Here is a 20,552-nt window from a genome sequence, read left to right on the forward strand (position 1 = left end):
CAATAAAAGATGAAAAACAGCAATAACAGCAGCTAAAATTGAAAACGAAAAGCAAATCGCTATGGAGAGCAAAACCAATCCTAAACAGTTTTTTAAATACATAAACAGTAAAAGGTTAAAAAAGGAGAACGTAGGTCCCAGAGCCGTAACTAGGTGTGGGCCAGCGGTGCGTTGCACACAGCGCATCTGCACTGAGGGCACATCCGCTGGCACACACAAGAGGCGGGCAAGCAGGGTAATAGCATTTACACTGTAGGCGCCGTCACTTCCCTCGCTAGCAGCCAGATTTTTGAACAGCAGTGCTGCGCTGCCGTTCCCACCCAGCATACCAAGCCAGAATGCGCAAGGTATTCTGGGAGTAGCAGCGGGAGGACAGAGAGTGGCAGCGGGAGGACAGGCTAGAGCGGCAGCAGCAGTGGGAGGACAGAGAAGAGGAGCCACCAGCAGCACAGCGCATCTCGGCGTTGGGATTGGTTCCAAACACTGGTGCGCTGCATCCCGCCTCCCTGACTGAGCCCCTCAAATACAGGAACTGCTGTGTGATGGACGGACCCAGGGCTGACTGGGAGACAGAGTTTGCCACCTGCTGAATCCACAGTCCCCTAAGTGAGGATTTCTGTAAGTGTGCTGTCAGAGTGGTGGGCTGTGTGTGCGTGTGGAGGGGTTGTCAGTGTCAGGGGGAGGGCAGGAAGGAAGGTACTTGCATATAGGGGACGCTGTCTGCCGTAATGTGTAAAAAGGGGATGCTGTCTGCCGTACTGTGTAAAAAGGGGACGCTGTCTTCCGTAATGTGCAAAAAGGTGGACGCTGTCTGCCGTAATGTGTAAAAAGGGGGGCACTGTCTGCCGTAATGTGTAAAAAGGGGACACTGTCTGCCGTAATGTGTAAAAAGGGGACACTGTCTGCTGTAATGTGTATAAAGGGGGACTGGCTGCTGTAATGTGTAAAAGGGGGCTCTACCTGGTGTAGTGGAGCTACTGTATGGCCTAATTTGAATAATGGAGACTACTGTGCACCGTAGTATGAATTGGTATACCTATGTGGCCACACCCCTTCCCCATGAAGCCATGCCCCTATATACTTTTGGTGCGCCTACGGCACGCACTGCCCCTATCTTTCATTAGGGGCACCAATGCTGTTTCTTGCACACAACTCTAAAATGCCTAGTTACGGCACTGGTAGGTCCAATAAAAGATGAATTAGTATTGATAAATGATGATGAAATAAAAGCGGAAATACTGAACAAATTTTTTTCATCAGTGTTCACCAGAGAAGAACTGACGGTGGGAGTAGTGCATAACGATAGTGACCGTATTGATTCGTGGCTAGATACTTGTTTAAGTGAAGAAGTAGTCAAGGAGAGACTAAGCAAAATTAAGATAAATAAATCACCTGGCCCAGATGGAATTCACCCGAGGGTTCTTATGGAGCTTAGAACACATATAGCAAGACACCTATACTTGATTTTCAATAGTTCAATTAGATCAGGCATGGTACCAAAGGATTGGTGTATAGCTGAGGTAGTGCCATTATTTAAAAAGGGATCTAAAAATCACCCAGGTAACTACAGACCAGTTTGTTTGACATCTATAGTGGGGAAAATATTGGAAAGAATTTTAAGGGATTGTATACAGGAGTATCTGCAGACCAGTGAGATTATTAGCAAGAACCAGCTTGGGTTTGTGAGGGACAGATCATGTCAAACTAACTTAGTTAGCTTCTATGAGGAAGTGAGCCACAATCTTGATCACGGAAAAGCAGTGGCTGTGGTCTACTTAGATTTCGCAAAAGCCTTCGAAACAGTTACAAGAAAAATGTAGCGCTTGTAGGTCATTAATGAGAAAGGTAGGTCATAACAATAACACAATTTAATAATATTAATAAGAGCAAAATATAAAATGTCTAAAACACACAATTATTTAAAACCAGTAGAATAAAATGATAGATGAAATAGAAGGTGCTCCTCCCACTTGTATATATGAAGATCAGAAAGAGATACCCACGGTGTGAAGGGATCCCTCCTTGGATGGGGTCCAATGCAATGTAACAGCGGGGGACTTGGTCCAGGTCACGATCTTTCAAAGGTAATGATAGGTGGGAGTAGAACACAGCAGCAGATCTCACCAGGTGGACATCTCTTTTGCATCACCAACCAAGGGATTGCCAACTACGGATGCCGATCTGCTTAAACGCCTTGAAAGATGCTGGTGGTAACTATTACTCACGGTTGTGACCTATACGAGTCTGTGCAGGACTTAGGGGACTGTATAATGGAACAGGTCCATTGAACTCTTTCTGATCTTCAAATATACAAGTGGGAGGAGAACCTTCTATTTCATCTATCATTTTATTCTACTGGTTTTAAATAATTGTGTGTTTTAGACATTTATATTTTGCTCTCATTAATATTATTAAATTGTGTTATTGTTATGACCTACCTTTCTCATTAATGACCTACAAGCGCTAAATTTTTCTTGTACATATATCCTGTTTGGGGTCTGACCAACTCCCTGTGTTTAGCTGCTGTGGTGAACCTCCTTATTCAGTGCCAGGAGCAAATCACCCTCAGGTGGTTTCCCCCTTTTGTCTGCCTTCAATACAGTGCCTCACAGGAGACTGATCATCAAATTAAAGGAGCTTGGCCTAGGAAAAACTATTTGTACATGGATAAGTAACTGGCTGGATAACAGGGTACAGAGAGTAGCAAACAAAAGATTGAAGTAAACACTTAACCAGCGCTTTTCCAGAATTCCATATGATAATTCATTCGCTTTAACCCGGATCAAATTGAACTGGGTTTAAACAGTTCAAAAAACGCTCAGAACATGGGATTTCACGGTATCCCTCCTCACGGATCGTCAGGGCTTCCAGCAATGTTCCTGTAAATCCCGGATTGGATCGCCTCCTCCTCCACCAACGCGTTTCTTCCCCTCTACTGGGGTCTTTATTAAGGTGTGAATATTCACACCTTGATAAAGACCCCAGTAGAGGGGAAGAAACGCGTTGGTGGAGGAGGAGGCGATCCAATCCGGGATTTACAGGAACATTGCTGGAAGCCCTGACGATCCGTGAGGAGGGATACCGTGAAATCCCATGTTCTGAGCGTTTTTTGAACTGTTTAAACCCAGTTCAATTTGATCCGGGTTAAAGCGAATGAATTATCATATGGAATTCTGGAAAAGCGCTGGTTAAGTGTTTACTTCAATCTTTTGTTTGCTATTGTTGTTCTTGGTGGAGGTTAAAAGGGATACCTCTAGAAGTGTCACACTGACTAGCAGCTGTTTTGCGCACGGGACGGTTCTTCTAACTTTTTTTGCCAGGGTACAGAGAGTAGTGGTCAATGGGATGTCCTCCAGCTGGGCACCAGTAGTCAGCGGAATGCCACAAGGGTCCGTACTTGGGCCACTACTGTTCAACGTATTTATCAATGACCTAGAAATAGGCCCGGAAAGCACAGTGTCAATCTTTGCAGATGATACTAAACTGTGTAAGGTAATTAATTCAGAAATAGATGTGGAGTCTCTACAGAATTACTTATCTAAACTTGAAATCTGGGCATCTAAATGGAGAATGAGGTTCAATATAGAAAAATGCAAAGTTATGCATTTCGTGACTAAAAACAAACTTGCATCCTGCATATTAAATGGGGAAAATCTAGGGGTAACAGTATTGGAAAAAGATTTGGCGGTGCTCATTGATAATAGGCTTAATAACCATATACAATGTCAAAGTGCAGTAAAGAAGGCAAGTAAGGTGCTAGCGTGCATAAAATGGGGATTTGAGACAAGGGATGAGAGTGTAATCCTGCAGCTGTATAAATCATTGGTACGTCTGCACCTGGAATATTGTGTTCAGTTTTGGTCACCACATTATAAAAAAGATATCTGTCAACTCAAAAGGGTTCAAAGGCGTGATACTAAATTGATTTAAGGGCTAGAGGGACTGGATTATGAGGAAAGGCTTACTAGGTTGAATATGTATACACTGGAAAATAGGCGTCTAAGAGGAGACATAATTAATATCTTCAAATATGTAAAGGGACACTACAAAAAGTTTCAGAGGAATTGTTTATTAAAAAACTCTGTATAGGACACGAGGGCACTTGCTGAGGCTATAGGAGAGAATATTCCATATGCAACGTAGGAAGGGGTTCTTCACTGTTAGGGCAATAAGGATTTGGAGTTCCTTGCCAGAGAAGGTGGTAAAGGCGGACTCTGTAAGTGTAAATGTATTTAAAAAACGGATTGGATACATTTCTGACTGAAAAAGATATCCAAGGTTATAGCATTTAAAATATTGACATTGATAATCTGGGAGGGACATGATTAATAGTTGTTAACTAGACGTAAAACATTACTTCAGCAGGGACATTATAATGAAATAGGCTTAATACAGAATACAGGTTGAACCCGATGGGCATTTTGCCTCTTTTCAACCTCATTAACTATGTTACTATGTTACAATATTGGTGGCATTGTCAGATATCACAAATCCCCAGGAGAGTCTAAGTGGGATAAGCCATTGTGCGATGATGTTCCTCAGTTACCATAAGGGGTTGTCAGCTGTGTGCCTTTTATGGAAACCAGTGATACACATAGCCTGCCTAGGAACGAGTCAGCGTTTGTGAGATGCTGCTACTGGTGCCGCTGCATTTGTTGCAATACATCTACCCAGTGGGCTATCACAGTCATGTAGTCCTTAGTTTGCCCTGCTCCAGTTGTTTACATGTCAGTGGTTAAGTGGACACTTGGTAAAACCGCATTTTTCAGGACACTGAGGACACTTTTCACAATGTTCCTGTACATTCCAGAAATCGCTTGCCTAGTGAAGTGGAATCTAGATGGGATTGGGTACTGGGGACACAGTACGTCCATCAACTGTCTAAATCCCACTGCACTAATGATGGATACCGGACGCACGTCTAACACCAGCAATAGTTATTATGGCCTCAGTTATCCGCTTTGCAACAGGGTGACTGCTGTCATATTTCATCTGCCTTGCAAAGAACTGTTGGACGGTTAATTGCTTAGTTGAAGTAGTACAAGTGGTCTTCCGACTTTATCTCTGGGATGACGATCCACTTCCAGCATGCAACAACAGCAGCGGCAGCAGCAGCAGTAGGCATACCACTCAAGGATCCTCCGGAGGAATCCTGGATAGGAGAGGACTCGTCAGTCATGCCAGTGACATGGCCAGCAGGACTACTTACATTCCTGACTGATAAGGAAATTGACGTTGAGGGAGTTGGTGGTGTGGCTTGCAGGAGCTTGGGTACAAAAGGAAGAAGGGATTTGGGTGTCACTGGACTGCTTACGCTCTTACCCAAAGTTTCACAACTTGACAATGACTTCTAATGAATACGTTGCAGGTGACTTTTAAGGGAGGATGTTCCTAGGTGGTTAACGTCCTTACCCCTACTTATTACGGATTGACAAAGGCAACACACGGCTTGACATCTGTTGTCCAGATTTGTGGAGAAATAATTCCACACCGAAGAGGTGGCTTTTTTGGTATTTTGAATCTTCATCGTCAACTTCCTCCTCAGCGCCAGCTACACCAATATCCTCCTCATCCTGGTGTCGTCTACAGTGACATCCTCAATCTCAATATCAGCAAAAGGACTGGCGGTGCTCCTCCCAGCACTTGCAGGGGGCGTGCAAATGGTGACAGGATCCTCCTCTTTCCATACAGTCTTGGAAAGGTCAGGCCTAGACATTGCAACCGCGGACACACTTGGACTCTCCTTAGGGATTTGTGATATCTCTGAATGCACAGTTGTTTTTTCCTGTGCTTTAGCAAGCTTAATTTTTTTTTTCAAGAGGGAGCAGGGCTTCCATCCTCATGAGAAGCTGAACCACCAGTCATGAACATAGGCCATGGCCTTAGCCTTTCCTTGCCACTTTGTGTCGTCTGAATGGTATATTGCCAATTTTACGTTTCTCGTCAGATAATTTCTTTTTTTTTCATTATTAATTTTTGTTTCTTGGATTTTACATGCCCTCTATGACATTGGGCATCGGCCTTAGCAGACGACGTTGATGGAATTGCATTGTCAATGCCATGACTGGTGGCAGCAGTAGCTTCAGCACTAGTACTAGGAACTGGAAGTGGTTCCTGATCTTCCACTATTTTTTCCTCCAAATTGTTGTTCTCCATTTCACAGGACAGCACCACTTTATTATTACAGCACAGAGAACAGTGCCCCTTTATTTTCACAGCACCCCTGTATTCTTACAGCATACAGGACTAGTGTGCTTTTATTTTAACAACTGCACCCCTGAATTTTTACAGCATACAGGGCCAGTGTACTTTTATTTTAACAACTGCACCCCTGAATATTTACAGCATATAGAACAGGAACAGGACCCCCTGTATTTTCACATCATAGAGGACCATGGTGCTTTTATTTTAATAACTGCACCCCTGAATTTTTACAGCATATAAGACAGGGCCAGCACCCATGTATTTTTACAGCATACAGGACCAGTGTACTTTTATTTTAACAACTGCACCCCTGAATTTTTACAGCATATAGGGCCAGTGTATTTTTATTTTATCAACAGCACCCCTGAATTTTTACAGCATACAGGACCAGTGTACTTTTATTTTAACAACAGCACCCCTGAATTTGTACAGCATAAAGGGCCAGTGTGCTTTTATTTTAACAACTTCACCCCTGAATTTTTACAGCATACAGGGCCAGTGTGCTTTTATTTTAACAACTGCACCCCTGAATTTTTAAAGCATACAAGACAGGGCCAGCACCCCTGTATTTTCACAGCATACAGGACCAGCGTCCTTTTATTTTAACTGCACCCCTGAATTTTAACAGCATACAGGGCTAGTGTACTTTTATTTTAACGGCACCCCTGAATTTTTACAGCATACAGGGCCAGTGTGCTTTTACTTTAACAACTGCACCCCTGAATTTTTTACAGCATACAAGACAGGGCCAGCACCCCTGTATTTTCACAGCATACAGGACCAGTGTGCTTTTATCTTAACAACTGCACCCATGAATTTTTACAGCATACAGGGCCAGTGTAATATTATTTAAACAGCAGCACCTTTGTATTTTTACAGCATACAGGACCAGTGTGCTTTTATTTTAACAACAGCACCCCTGAATTTTTACAGCATACAGGAGGACAGTGCCCCTGCCCCCTGTACAACACAGTGACAGCCAGGACAGCAACACCCATGTACAGCTGCAGCACATGAAACACCAGTGACAGCCAGGACAGTACCCCTAACAGCACATGTACACCACAGTGACAGGAGCAGCACCCCTACAGAGCACACACTGACCCCACCTGACGCCACTACCCACAGAGAGAGACTGAGGTCTGTCTCCCCCACTCTCCAAGTCCGGAGTGAAAATGGCGTTGATGCGCGCTGTTTATATGGAATCCAAAACCCATGAGAATCCGACAGCGGGATGATGATGCTTTGGTTTCCGAGTCTAGCAGGAAGTCACGAGCCAGGCTCGGATCCCGGCTCGGAGCGTGAAGTTCTGGGGGGGGGGGTTGGTTCCCTGGGAACCGAACCCGCTCATCTCTACTCCAGATTCATATACAGTAGTCAAGTAAAAGGTGCACTAAGGCTTAAACACGGATCTGAAGGTTTATTGAGGTAGAAACATATTTAGTCCAATCAACATTTCAGACCCCACATGTACCTTTGTTTCCCTGGTGCACTCACCAGGGACTTTGCAAATAAGAGTTACATTTATTGCGCACATTAGATTTGCCATACTATCCCTTTAAAACAGGACACTCATGAATTACACAAGTTCTGTGGCTTACTTAATTCAAGCCTCCAATTCACCTGGTTTTAATCAGCCACAGAACCTGCAGTTTAAATGGATATTATGGTAGGTCTAACGCACAACATTTAATTATACTACTGTATTTGTACATTGTTTTCATTAACTTTACTTGAAGCCTGACAAGACTCAGTGCTGTTTTGCATCATTTCACGCTCATGTCATATATTAAGTGATATTCAATATAATCTCACAGTCAGCACCACACTGCGCTCACTGCTAATCTCATTCTCCGGTATCACCACTGGGACCATTTCTCATGTGTTTGTCAGTCTCTGCAATAGATACAGAGGAACATGCACATTTTCCCCAGCTGATAACATTGTATCACTCCGATGTGTAAGCTCAACGGACATAAAGTAACATCACCACCGGTCCTATCAGAGAACTTACACATCTATAGGGGAAAATACTGTCTGACAGTGTAATCATACTAATAATAAATCTAGTAACAGTCACTGGGTTACAGGTTCTGTATGAGAGAATAATCTTTTTAGGAAGATATTACAAAAATTTAATGGACAAATAGTTATCAGCAAAATGGATTCTGAAATGAGACTTCTGATGTCAAATTGAGCGATTGTAAATTACCAGAATAAGAAAGGAAATCACCGTAATGGACAAAAGAATGATCAACAACTGTTATATTTCAGGGTAATGTCCCTGCCGACACTGATACTGTACTAACAATACAGACAATGAGACAATGTGCTCTAGTTTGCAGGAATCTGTGATCTGCAAACTTTCTTTGTTCTAGAGAATGGGATTGCCACCTAGCAACATCTGGTGGGTTAGTGCAAGCCTCCCAACCTTCACTGAGATCTGCAAACTCTCTTTGTTCTAGAGAACGGATTGCCACCTAGGAACATCTTGTGGGTTAGTGCAAGCCTCCCAACCTTCACTGAGATCTGCAAACTCTCTTTGTTCTAGAGAATGGATTGCCACCTTGGAACATCGGGTCAGTTAGTGCAAGCCTCCCGACCCTCGCTGAGATCTGCAAACTCTCTTTGCTCTAGAGAATGGGATTGCCACCTAGCAACATCTGGTGGGATAGTGCAAGCCTCCCAACCCTTGCTGAGATCTGCAAACTCTCTTTGTTCTAGAGAATGGGATTGCCACCTAGCAACATCTGGTGGGTTAGTGCAAGCCTCCCGACCTTCGCTGAGATCTGCAAACTCTCTTTGTTCTAAAGAATGGGATTGCCACCTAGCAACATCTGGTGGGTTAGGAGCAAGCCTCCCGACATTTGCTGAGATCTGCAAAATCTCTTTGTTCTAGAGAATGGGATCGACACCTACCAACAGCTGGTGGGTTAATACAAGCTTCCCAATGTTTGCTGAGATCTGCAAAATCTCTTATTTCTAGACAATGGGATCACCACCTAGCAACAGTTGGTGGGATAGGTGCATGCCTTTCCGATGTTCTCTGAGATCGGCAAACTCTCTTTTTTCTAGAGAATGGGATTGCACCTAGCAACAGCTGGTGGGATAGGTGGAAGCCCCCCGACGTTCGCTGAGAGGGTATAGTGAAAGCATACTTTCCCTCACTTTCTCCACAATCAGGGTAGTAGAGCAGCGTGGGTGCCATGGACACTGCTGTACCATGCATCACGGACCTATGCACCACGCATCATGGACACACCCAAGTACCAGCAGGTCACGTGCGCGCCAAAGATAAGAGCACTAAGCCATGTCCCCTGAACAGGGGCGCTGGAATGTTTTTAGGTTGGGGGGGCGTAGAAAATATATATTTTGGCGCCCCCATGGTGCGGATGAGCACTTACCTGCAGATCCACGCGGGCGGCATCTCCTTTAAAAACAGCCTGCTACCGCAGGGTGCTGTGTCCTCCTATCTTCGTTGTGTCCTAGCCGCTGCCGTCTGTCTCTCCTTCACAGACGCATTACTGGGAGGAGTTGTGGCCAGGATGGGACATCCCGGGGCCATAGCCACGCCTCCTCCCAGTAATGCAACTGTGAAGGAGAGACAGACGGCAGCTAGGACACAACGAAGATAGGAGGACACAACACCCTGCGGTGGCAGGCTGTTTTTAAAGGAGATGCCGCCCACAGGCAGGGCCGGTGCTAGAGTGTTTGGCGTTCCCCTGCAAATTATAAATTTGCGCCTTCCCATCCATGAAAAAGGGACAGCGCGCACTCCAAAAAGGGGTGTGCTCACACAAGGAAGGGGAGTGACCACAATGGTACCCACAATTCAAATTATGCCACACAGTATTACAATCTTATTAACATTATCCCAAACGTAGTGCCCCTGATTTAAATTACGCCACAAAATAGTGGTCATTATTCACATTACGTCACACAGTAGTGCCCCTTATACACGTTACTGCAAACAGTACTATTCCTTATACACAATGCCCACAGTAGTGCCCCTTATCAGAGGTGTAGCTAGGTGCCATGGTGCCCTGAGCAAAGGTATGTTTTTCTGCGCCACCTCCTCTGTATTGAATTGGTGGCATCTTACATTTGAACAGAAAAAGATAGTTTAAAAATCGATGACAGGGCCAGTTCTAGACCTTGAGGAGCTCAAAATATAAGGCCAAAGAATAGTACCAATTCACATTACCCTGTACAGTAGTGTCCGTTAGTCACATTACACTGCACAGTAGCACCCTTATACACATTACGCCACACAGGAGAGCCGCTTATGCAAGTTATGCTAGAGTAAAAGCCTCTTATACACGTTATGCCACAGTAGAGCACCCTATACATGTTATGCCAGGTCGAGCCCATTATACACATTATGCCAGGTACAGCCCATTATACACATTATGGGGGTCATTCAGACCCCGCCGCAATAGAGGCCTGCAGCGCAGTTTGCCGGTGGCAGCAAACTGCGCATGCACAGTGGGCGTGAGGCCATACACATTGTGTTCGCTTCTCCGATGTATGCGACCACAATGTGATTGACAGGTGACAATGTAGCGGGGTTAAGGCAGGGTGGTGCCGGAAAAACGGGGGCAGGCCGGGACCATTTTTGGGGTGGTTGCATGATGTCACACACAGACGTTCTGAAAAAAAAATGTCTGCTGACCGCCTGACTGCGCAGCCAGCCAACACAACCTTAGATCAGATGTGTCCGCAATCTAATTGCGGATGCATCAGGAGGCGGCCTTACACATGCTCGGTGGCTTTGCCCTGTGCTGGGCGCCCTCAGCATGTGCAGGGATGAATGCAGATCTGGCTGCATATGCAGCAATCTGCTATCATCTCTGAATAACCCCCTATGCCAGGTGCAGCCCTCATTCTCTCCACAGTGCGGCCCCAGTACCTGCAGGAGGCCCCGGCTCAGGCGTTGCTCCTCCTCTCCCTTCTCCACCTCCGGTTTCTCGCAGGCTCCATTACTCTAGCAGCAGCGGCTCCGCAGGATGTCATCAGTGACGCAGAGAGGGGGGGGGGGGAGCGGGTACTAATTACCTGGGCCTGGGACTGATGGAGGAGTCCACCGAGGGCCCTGGTGCACCGCACTCCCTCCTTACTGGGAGGCAGCATAAGCTCTCATGTTGGCAGCACAGCACATGCTGCAGCGTGCTGTGCTGCAGTGAGGCCGAGAGGCTGCTGTTACTGCCCAGCCTCTGCCTGTTCCTGTACAGGAGGGGGGGGGGGTGAACACACTGACCACAATTCCCCCCCCCCCCCCTCGAATTGACCCTGGCTGAGGAGCTGAGCCAGGGCTGGGGACTCAGTAAAGGACCAGGCACTGCAGAATTCTCCAACTTTTTTCATAAGGGGGCATGGCCACGCCTTCCGTGATGAGGCCACGCCCCCCAAAACAGCTTGGCAGCAGCGTAGCTGTGTGTGGGCTGAGGGGAGGCCGCACACTAGGCGGGGCTGTGTGGGTAGGTGGATGGGAGGGAGAGACCGGCGCTACACGCTGCCAGCTCCGCCGCTACCTGTCATCCAGTTTGACAGATGCAGCGGCAGCAGGGTAGCAAAGTGGGGAGAGCGCCTCCCTGCTTTGTATACCCTTGCTGAGCGAGCAGCGCCGGCTCTGCCTACGCCTCTGTCATATTTTGGGGGGGCAAGCTGCCCCCTTGCCCCCCCCCTCCCCCGTTCCGATGCCCCTGCCCCTGAATTTAATTTTATAGAAGCTTACAGATGGCAATCCCAACTAGAACAAGAATAAAATTGGGAAGGGTGAAATTACCCTAATTCTTGCAGCCTACCAATGAAGAGACAAGAGGCCATATACAGATACAGTATGTCCTACCTCATCTTACCCACAAACGGGTTGCATGGGCACACGCATCACGATTGCAATTAGCCACGCCCACATGTGACTCGTTCAGGGCCGTCTTTTCATATGGGCTCAATGGGCTCTTGCCCAAGGACCCCAAGAGAATAAGGGCCCTAGGCTGATAGCTGAGGGTCCCCTCTTTCCAGGGGTACCAGATTTTTGAAAATCGGCCCTGGGGAACCGGAGATATCCGACTTGAAATCAGTGGTCCCCATCCAAGCTTGTTAACTGCTCTTCCCAACCCGATATTTCAGGTTCTGTCCGACTTAGAGTATTTCTAAGGGTATAAGCCAAAAGCTGGGACTCTCCCCTTTTAGTGGACACTAGCAGCTTGTTTCTACTATGCCCAGAACCAGAGATATCAGCCTTCTAGCAGATGGTCCCTGCTCCAGCTCCATACGCCTAATATGCAGTTTTATATTTTCATTGGTGAATTGCTCTGGCTCCTGAACTCTGATCCCCAAGTCCCCAGAAGCTTCTGAAAGGTGGGACTCTCTAGATTTTTTTATCCCATTCAAAGCTAAGAAATATATTTTCAGAAACTTGAGATATCTGCAGTCAAGCAAGCTGTCCTCCCACCAGAAAATGATAAATATTAAGCCCACTCCACTAGTCACCCCTCCCCTATGTATTAAACACCCCCTACCATCCTGGAAGTCATGTACCAGGGCTTCTTCATTCAGCCCAATGCCCCCTTCTACAGTTTAGCCCCATCTGTGCAGTAAAGGAGTAATTAGCAGAAATTACTGCTTCAGGTCCTACATGCTGAGCAGAAGATAGAACACCCCCTACCGCCCGCGGGACATCAAAGCTGCTGCTGATAGCTCCTCCCACCCCTACCGCTGGAGGATGGGTAGGGGCCCCAGTGCATTGCTGTGCCCAGGGGCCTACACTGCTGTTAAGACGGTTCTGGACTCGTTTGCTGGAGCGTATGCTCCATTCGATCCTATGGATAGCGTGTGCAGACGCAGTGGCCAGTATTTACTAAAAATTCGAGTTTGCCCGATTTGTGTTTTTTTTTCTAAGTACCAACACGAGAATTCACTAAGCACAAATCTCGGCAGTGTTTGGACTATTCGTAATGGTTTGAATGACAAAGTTCAGAAATACGAATGAATAGACCATCGGTCAAACACGGCTGTTATTTCATAGAACACGGGTATTCACTATTCATTCGTATTTGGGTGTTAGTCTCTGAGTGCTCAATTGCGGTCGTATTATTTTACGAATCGTAAAAAAAATCTGCAAAAAAATAGACCTGCTTTTTTCAGCCGTGTTTACATGTGTTGACACTTATAAATCATTCCCACCTGACTTATCATGCCTATAAAAGGAACACAAACTTGTCTCATCCAAAATATTTTATTGCCTTATGTTTGCAAGAGTAAATTTGGAGTTTTAAAAGTCAATACACATTTTTCAACATATATCCATTATTACACACATTAGTGTTATAAGTTAAAATATTTTTCATTTTGTGGGTTCTGCCTCAGGTTTTTAAATATGATTACTCATTTTTAAAACACACAAACATGCCCCAACAATAATGTCATTCATTTTGGGTATTAATTTTTTAAAATTGACACAAACATATTAGGACTCTTTTACACAACTCTATTGTGTTTTTCTTGTAAAGTCCTCTACAGAAGAAATGTAAAACAGTTTTAATTCACATTGTAAGTTGCATTGGTCATGGATGAATCTGCCTGGCTGCCAATTATTGTGTCTGCAGGATCTGAGATTGATTGGAATCTAGAAAGAGTAATGATTAGAAAAAAATCAAGTGGTCTGGTTACTTCCTGCTTAAGACATTCTGCCTGGCTGCCAATTATTGTGTCTGCAGTATCTGAGAATGATTGGAATCTAGAAAGAGTAATAATTAGAAAAAAATCAAGTGGTCTGGTTACTTCCTGCTTAAGACATTCTGCCTGGCTGCCAATTATTGTGTCTGCAGGATCTGAGAATGATTGGAATCTACAAAGAGTAATGATTAGAAAAAAATCAAGTGGTCTGGTTACTTCCTGCTAACATCTATGTGCAGCTCAAACAACATTTCCCTCCTCCAAAAAAATTCAAAGATGGTAAAGAATAAACGTGTGTACAAATTTCCTGGTGTTGTTTGTACCACTTATAATTAATGATGTTGTACAAATTGTAAAGGAGCTAAGGGGTATATGCAATTCCGGACGAATTGCGCCTTTTTTTCATCCGTTTTAAAATTCGCCTGTACTCGACAGCCGCAGCCCTGCCGCCGGGACCATGAATTCACCATATGCAATACAAAACGCATTCGACACTCCCCTTGGCGGATAACAGACCAATCGGCGAGTAGTGGGCGTCCTGAATTCGACTTCCCGCCGTTTGCAGCCCTTTATGAGGGCTTGTTTGCTGCGTGCTCAGCAGCCATTTTGTGAACCTGCAGAGAGGTGTGAGGAGGTACAGAGCTAGCAAATTGGTTGTTTGCTGTGGTATCGTTTGGACACCCAGCAGGCTTTAATCCAGGACAGACAGGAGGATACCTGTTACCCCGGAGGAGAGTCGTTTTTGGAGCTATTTCTACATTTTTAGGTAAGTACCACATGTGGGTCTGGTGTTGCATGTATGCGTTTGTGTAGTGGGGGTTGCCATGAGGTGTACATGGGGTGTTTGGGGTATGTCTTTGGGGTGTTTGGGGTATGTATATATATGTGTGCAGGTATGTGCATAGCTCCTGCTTGTATTGCTGCATTTTTGGGGGGAGTTTTGTGTTTTGGGGTAGTTTTTCACGTTTTTTTTTGTTTCTTAAAATTACATTTTGGGTCATGCTTTTGCATTGGTGTACCTCCAGCATGTGCAGGGATGTTTTTTGTCTTGTTTGGGCTAATTTTAGTGCGTGTCGGTATCAATGTGGTCGACATGTGATGTCGTTTGTGTGCTAAAACAGGTTTTTTACCTCCTATTTTAGCACTGGTGTACCTCCAGAATGTGCAGGGATGCTTTTTGGCTAGTTTGGGGTGATTTGGAGCAAGTTTGTGTCAGCCATGCGGTCGACATGTCATTTCGTTTGTTTGCCAAACATGTTTTTTCCCTCCTATTTTAGCACTGGTGTACCTCCAGCATGTGCAGGGATGCTTTTTGTCTTGTTTGGGCTGATTTTAGTATGTGTCGGTATCAATGTGGTCGACATGTGATGTAGTTTGTTTGATAAAACAGGTTTTTTACCTCCTATTTTAGCACTGGTGTACCTCCAGAGTGTGCAGGGATGCTTTTTGGCTTGTTTGGGGTGATTTGGAGCAAGTTTGTGTCAGCCATGCGGTCGACATGTCGTGTTGACTCGTTTGTTTGCCAAACATGTTTTTTTCCCTCCTATTTTAGCACTGGTGTACCTCCAGCATGTGCAGGGATGCTTTTTGGCTAGTTTGGGCTGATTTTAGTGTGTGTCGGTATCAATGTGGTCGACATGTGATGTAGTTTGTTTGATAAAACAGGTTTTTTACCTCCTATTTTAGCATTGGTGTACCTCCAGAGTGTGCAGGGATGCTTTTTGTCTTGTTTGGGCTGATTTTAGAGTGTGTCGGTATCAATGTGGTCGACATGTGATGTCGTTTGTTTGATAAAACAGTTTTTTTCCCTCCTATTTTAGCACTGGTATACCTCCAGCATGTGCAGGGATGCTTTTTGTCTTGTTTGGGCTGATTTTAGTGTGTCGGTATCAATGTGGTCGACATGTGATGTAGTTTGTTTGATAAAACAGGTTTTTTACCTCCTATTTTAGCACTGGTGTACCTCCAGAGTGTGCAGGGATGCTTTTTGGCTTGTTTGGGGTGAATTGGAGCAAGTTTGTGTCAGTCATGCGGTCGACATGTCGTGTCGTTTGTTTGCCAAACATGTTTTTTCCCTCCTATTTTAGCACTGGTGTACCTCCAGCATGTGCAGGGATGCTTTTTGTCTTGTTTGGGCTGATTTTAGTGTGTGTCGGTATCAATGTGGTCGACATGTGATGTAGTTTGTTTGATAAAACAGGTTTTTTACCTCCTATTTTAGCACTGGTGTACCTCCAGAGTGTGCAGGGATGCTTTTTGACTTGTTTGGGGTGAATTGGAGCAAGTTTGTGTCATTCATGCGGTCAACATGTCGTGTCGTTTGTTTGGCAAACATGTTTTTTCCCTCCTATTTTAGCACGGGTGTACCTCCAGCATGTGCAGGGATGCTTTTTGTCTTGTTTGGGCTGAGTTTAGAGTGTGTCGGTATCAATGTGGTCGACATGTGATGTCGTTTGTTTGATAAAACAGGTTTTTTCCCTCCTATTTTAGCACTGGTGTACCTCCAGCATGTGCAGGGATGCTTTTAGTCTTGTTTGGGCTGATTTTAGTGTGTGTCGGTATCAATGTGGTCGACATGTGAAGTCGTTTGTTTGATAAAACAGGTTTTTTACCTCCTATTTTAGCACTGGCGTACCTCCAGAGTGTGCAGGGATGCTTTTTGGCTTGTTTGGGGTGAATTGGAGCAAGTTTGTGTCAGTCATGCGGTCGACATGTCGTGTCGTTTGTTTGCCAAACATGTTTTTTCCCTCCTATTTTAGCACTGGTGTACCTCCAGCATGTGCAGGGATGCTTTTTGACTTGTTTGGGGTGACTGTGTCAGCCATTTTGTTTGTCAGCCATTTTGTTTGTGTCAGCCATTTTGTTTGTGTCAGCCATTTTGTGTTAGCACTGGTTGACCTCCAGTATGTGCAGGGATGCTTGTACGGGGGTTTTGGCTTATTTTACTTTTTTTTTTTCTATTCTTTTTTTTTAATTATTATTTTGTGTGTGTTTGGTCCTGCTTGAGAACTGGGGTCCCAGCAGCATGACGTGTGGTTGCATGTAATTTTGTAATGTGTGTTAAATTTGTAAACATATATATTTTTTTCTTTTTACAACAGAGATGTCCAGGGATAAGCGGGCCCGATCCCCCCCTTCCCCCCACCCCTCAGAAGATCTTTCCCTGCATAGCAACGAGGAGTGGGAGCCGACCCAGGAGGAGGATACGACCGAACAGGCATGCAGTGACCAGCCGCGGTCGTCAAGGGACCAAATGGAGAAGTCAAAGAAAAAGAAAAAGCCTAGACAGGTGAATACTGACAACACCTGCAGACACAATAGCATCCAACTTGACACACCCTAGTTTGCGCACTGCCATGAACACCTACAGGTATCTTTGCGCACTGCCAGGGATACTGACACTCACAGGTACATACCGATCTTAGTAAATGCATGTTTTTTTTTTATCCCTAAAGGCAAGAAGCCAGCCAGAGGAGCAGTCGGAGGAGGAAGCCTCTGGTGAAGATGCAGGACCAAAGAAGCCGCGTGGACCCAGATACACTGAGGCGGAAAACTGTGCCCTAGTGGATGGCGTCGACAGGTCCTACGACGTTCTGTATGGATCAAGGGCACAGACCACAGCAGCTAAGACCAAGCGAAACATCTGGGATGCCATCGCGAGACAAGTCACTGCAGTATCTGGAAACCGCCGGAGCACCAGAAACTGCATGAAGCGGTACAGTGATTGCCGCAGACAGACCAAAAAGAAGATGGGGATTCAGCGCCGACATGAGACAGCTACGGGAGGTGGTCTGGCTCTCAATCTGAAGTGGCTACCCTGGGAGAACGTTATCAAAAGGCGCATGAACCCTGCCATGGTCGAAGGAGTTTGCGGAGGTGTGGACTCTAGCCGTCCTGCTGGCTTTCCCGAGGAGGAAGAACCGCCCAGAAGACGGAAGACGGCGGGAGACAAGCAGTCCAAAAGGAGGCCCGATGGTAAGAATACATTCAGATGAGCTGTACTAAAAAAAATTATTTTTGTATTTGCTAATGTGTTTTTTTTTTCAGACACGCCTGCCCAGAGGACATCACCTGCGCGCAGGACATCGGCAGCGCGCGGACCATCACCTGCGCAGCAGGCATCGGCAGCGCTCAGATCATCACCTGCGCGCCACACATCGTCATCGCGCAGTAAGTCACCCGCGCGCCAGACGACGTCAGCACGCAAACCATCACCTGCGCGCCAGACATCAGCACACAGAACGTCACCTGTGCGCCAGACACCGTCGGAGACCACACCACCAGATGGGCGCCAAACTACAGCTCCTGCGCACAGGCCATCACCAGATCGTCATCTCTCCAGGAGCTCTGGGACTGTGACCGAAGAGCCTCAACAAGACACTACCCTTGTGGACCCATCACCCGAACTGTTTGAGTCTACAGGGTTAACGGACGAGACTTTTCTTGGGTTTGAAGACAGCCGTGCAGACGTATCCAGCCAAACCCTTGAAAAGTCTCCAGAATTGAGGACAAGTGAAGCTCCTGGAGCAGCGGCACCACCGGATGGAGAAGGTTTGTATTTATTTTTGTGGGGGGGGGGATGGGAGGGGAACCATTTTTGTATAGTTTATTAACTTAAATTTTTTTTTTCTTTTGCAAACAGAGGTGCCACGGACCAGCAGAGGACTTGCGTCGGGGATTGGTTCCTACTACAGGCCGGATCTCATACAGAATTCGTCAGAGGATGACGAGGTGGAAGTGCAGCAGCCTGCTGTTTCTACATCCCTGTGTGAGTAAATATCGAATTGTGAGCCTTCAAACAAATGTATGATGAATGTGTATAATAATTTCTAATTTTCTTTTCAGCTGCACAAATGCAATTGGTGGCAGACGTACAGGAAGGGCAGGATCCCTCAAATGTTCAGAGGGTACACACCCTGGCAGCAGAGATGAATGTCAGCCAGGATAGTTTTCGGGTTGTCGTTGGAAGCAGACTGGACGCCATTGAGAGGACAATGGATAAGATGGCAAACGGTCTGCTTGAAATGCAGAAGGCTCATGCCGACAGCGCGGCCGAAATGCAAAAGACCAGACGAGAAGATCACAGGGAGACTATGGACATCCTTCAAGTTCTGGCCACATCCATCAACCGGCTGGTGGAGAACACATCATGCTTGGCACACAGCACTGACAACATGTCAGAGAGCCAACGACACTCGGCAGCCAGCCAACAGATCATCGCAACCACACTGCAGATGATATACGATAAGCTCCCAGAGCCAGCTCATCAACACGCTGGTGATCCACCACTTCCGCCATCACAAGCCACATGGACGCCTCCTTCCCTTCCTCCACCACCATCCTGGTATAGACGGTCACAGCTGTACCAAGGATATACAGGGATGTACCCCACCCACCAGATGCCTCCACCACCAACACTTGCCGCAACATCTGCACCCGCACGGGCACCGAGGCTTAGTCAACCCACTACCCAGCCGCCCAGGACATCGACGCCCCGTCAGGAGGAAGACGAGGATCCGGACAGACTTCCACCATAAGCCCGGTCGTATTGTTTTATTTACTGTTATGTTTTTCATGTATCCCTTTCTCCCCCTCCCAATTTTTCTTTTTTTTTTCTTACTATTGTTTTATATTTGTTGGGCTCCCCCACCTGTGACCGGGTACTACCAAGGAGCTTTATGTCTAGGCATACATGCGCGGGCATGTATGCGGGCGCGTGTGGTAACGGATGAAAGCTCCCTGTCGCTACATGTATGATGGGCCAAAGAGCTATTCTGATACCACTTATTTACCAAAAAAAAACTTTTTGTATTGGTGTACAATAGGCTTTCACTGTTGTGTGAATTTACTATTCACTAGTGTTTGTTTTTGGCTTATTCATAGGATTGGGTGGAAAATTGAAGTGGACGGCATAAGTTCGTGTTGTGCGTACCAAGGTGAGTAGAGCCATGTCTCAATGTATATATTCAAGAAACTTTGGACCGCCTGCCTTTGTGGAACCACACAGCCCAGCAATGGGTCATGCTGGGCTGTGTGGTTCCACAAGTGCAGGCGTGTCAAAGTGCTGACCACTGACACCACTATTCCACTTTGGACCGCCTGCCTTTGTGGAACCACACAGCCTAGCAATGGGTCATGCTGGGCTGTGTGGTTCCACAACAGCAGGCGTGTCAAAGTGATGTCCACTGACACCACTATTCCACTTTGGACCGCCTGACTTTGTGGAACCACACAGCCCAGCAATGGGTCATGCTGGGCTGTGTGGTTCCACAAATGCAGGCGTGTCAAAGTGCTGACCACTGACACCACTATTCCACTTTGGACCGCCTGCCTTTGTGGAACCACACAGCCCAGCAATGGGTCATGCTGGGCTGTGTGGTTCCACAAATGTTCTTGGGAAAGGAATGAACATGACATTAGTGTCTTTACTTAATATGCTTTTTTTTTTTTCCCCCCCAAAGATATCTACACAAGAAAAGAATGTAAAGAAGAACAAACTATTTTTTTGTTTTATTACATTTCATTTTTTATTTAAAAAATAAAATACAATTTTTCTTCAATAAATTTTTAAAATGAGAAGTTTTCTGTAGTTTTGATTTAAATTATTAGTAAATACAATGTTAAATATGAGATGCAGTGGAATTGTGTTAGGTCGCCCATGGTACAGCAGG

This window comes from Pseudophryne corroboree, chromosome 5, assembly GCF_028390025.1.
Source record: "Pseudophryne corroboree isolate aPseCor3 chromosome 5, aPseCor3.hap2, whole genome shotgun sequence".
NCBI lineage: Eukaryota > Metazoa > Chordata > Amphibia > Anura > Myobatrachidae > Pseudophryne > Pseudophryne corroboree.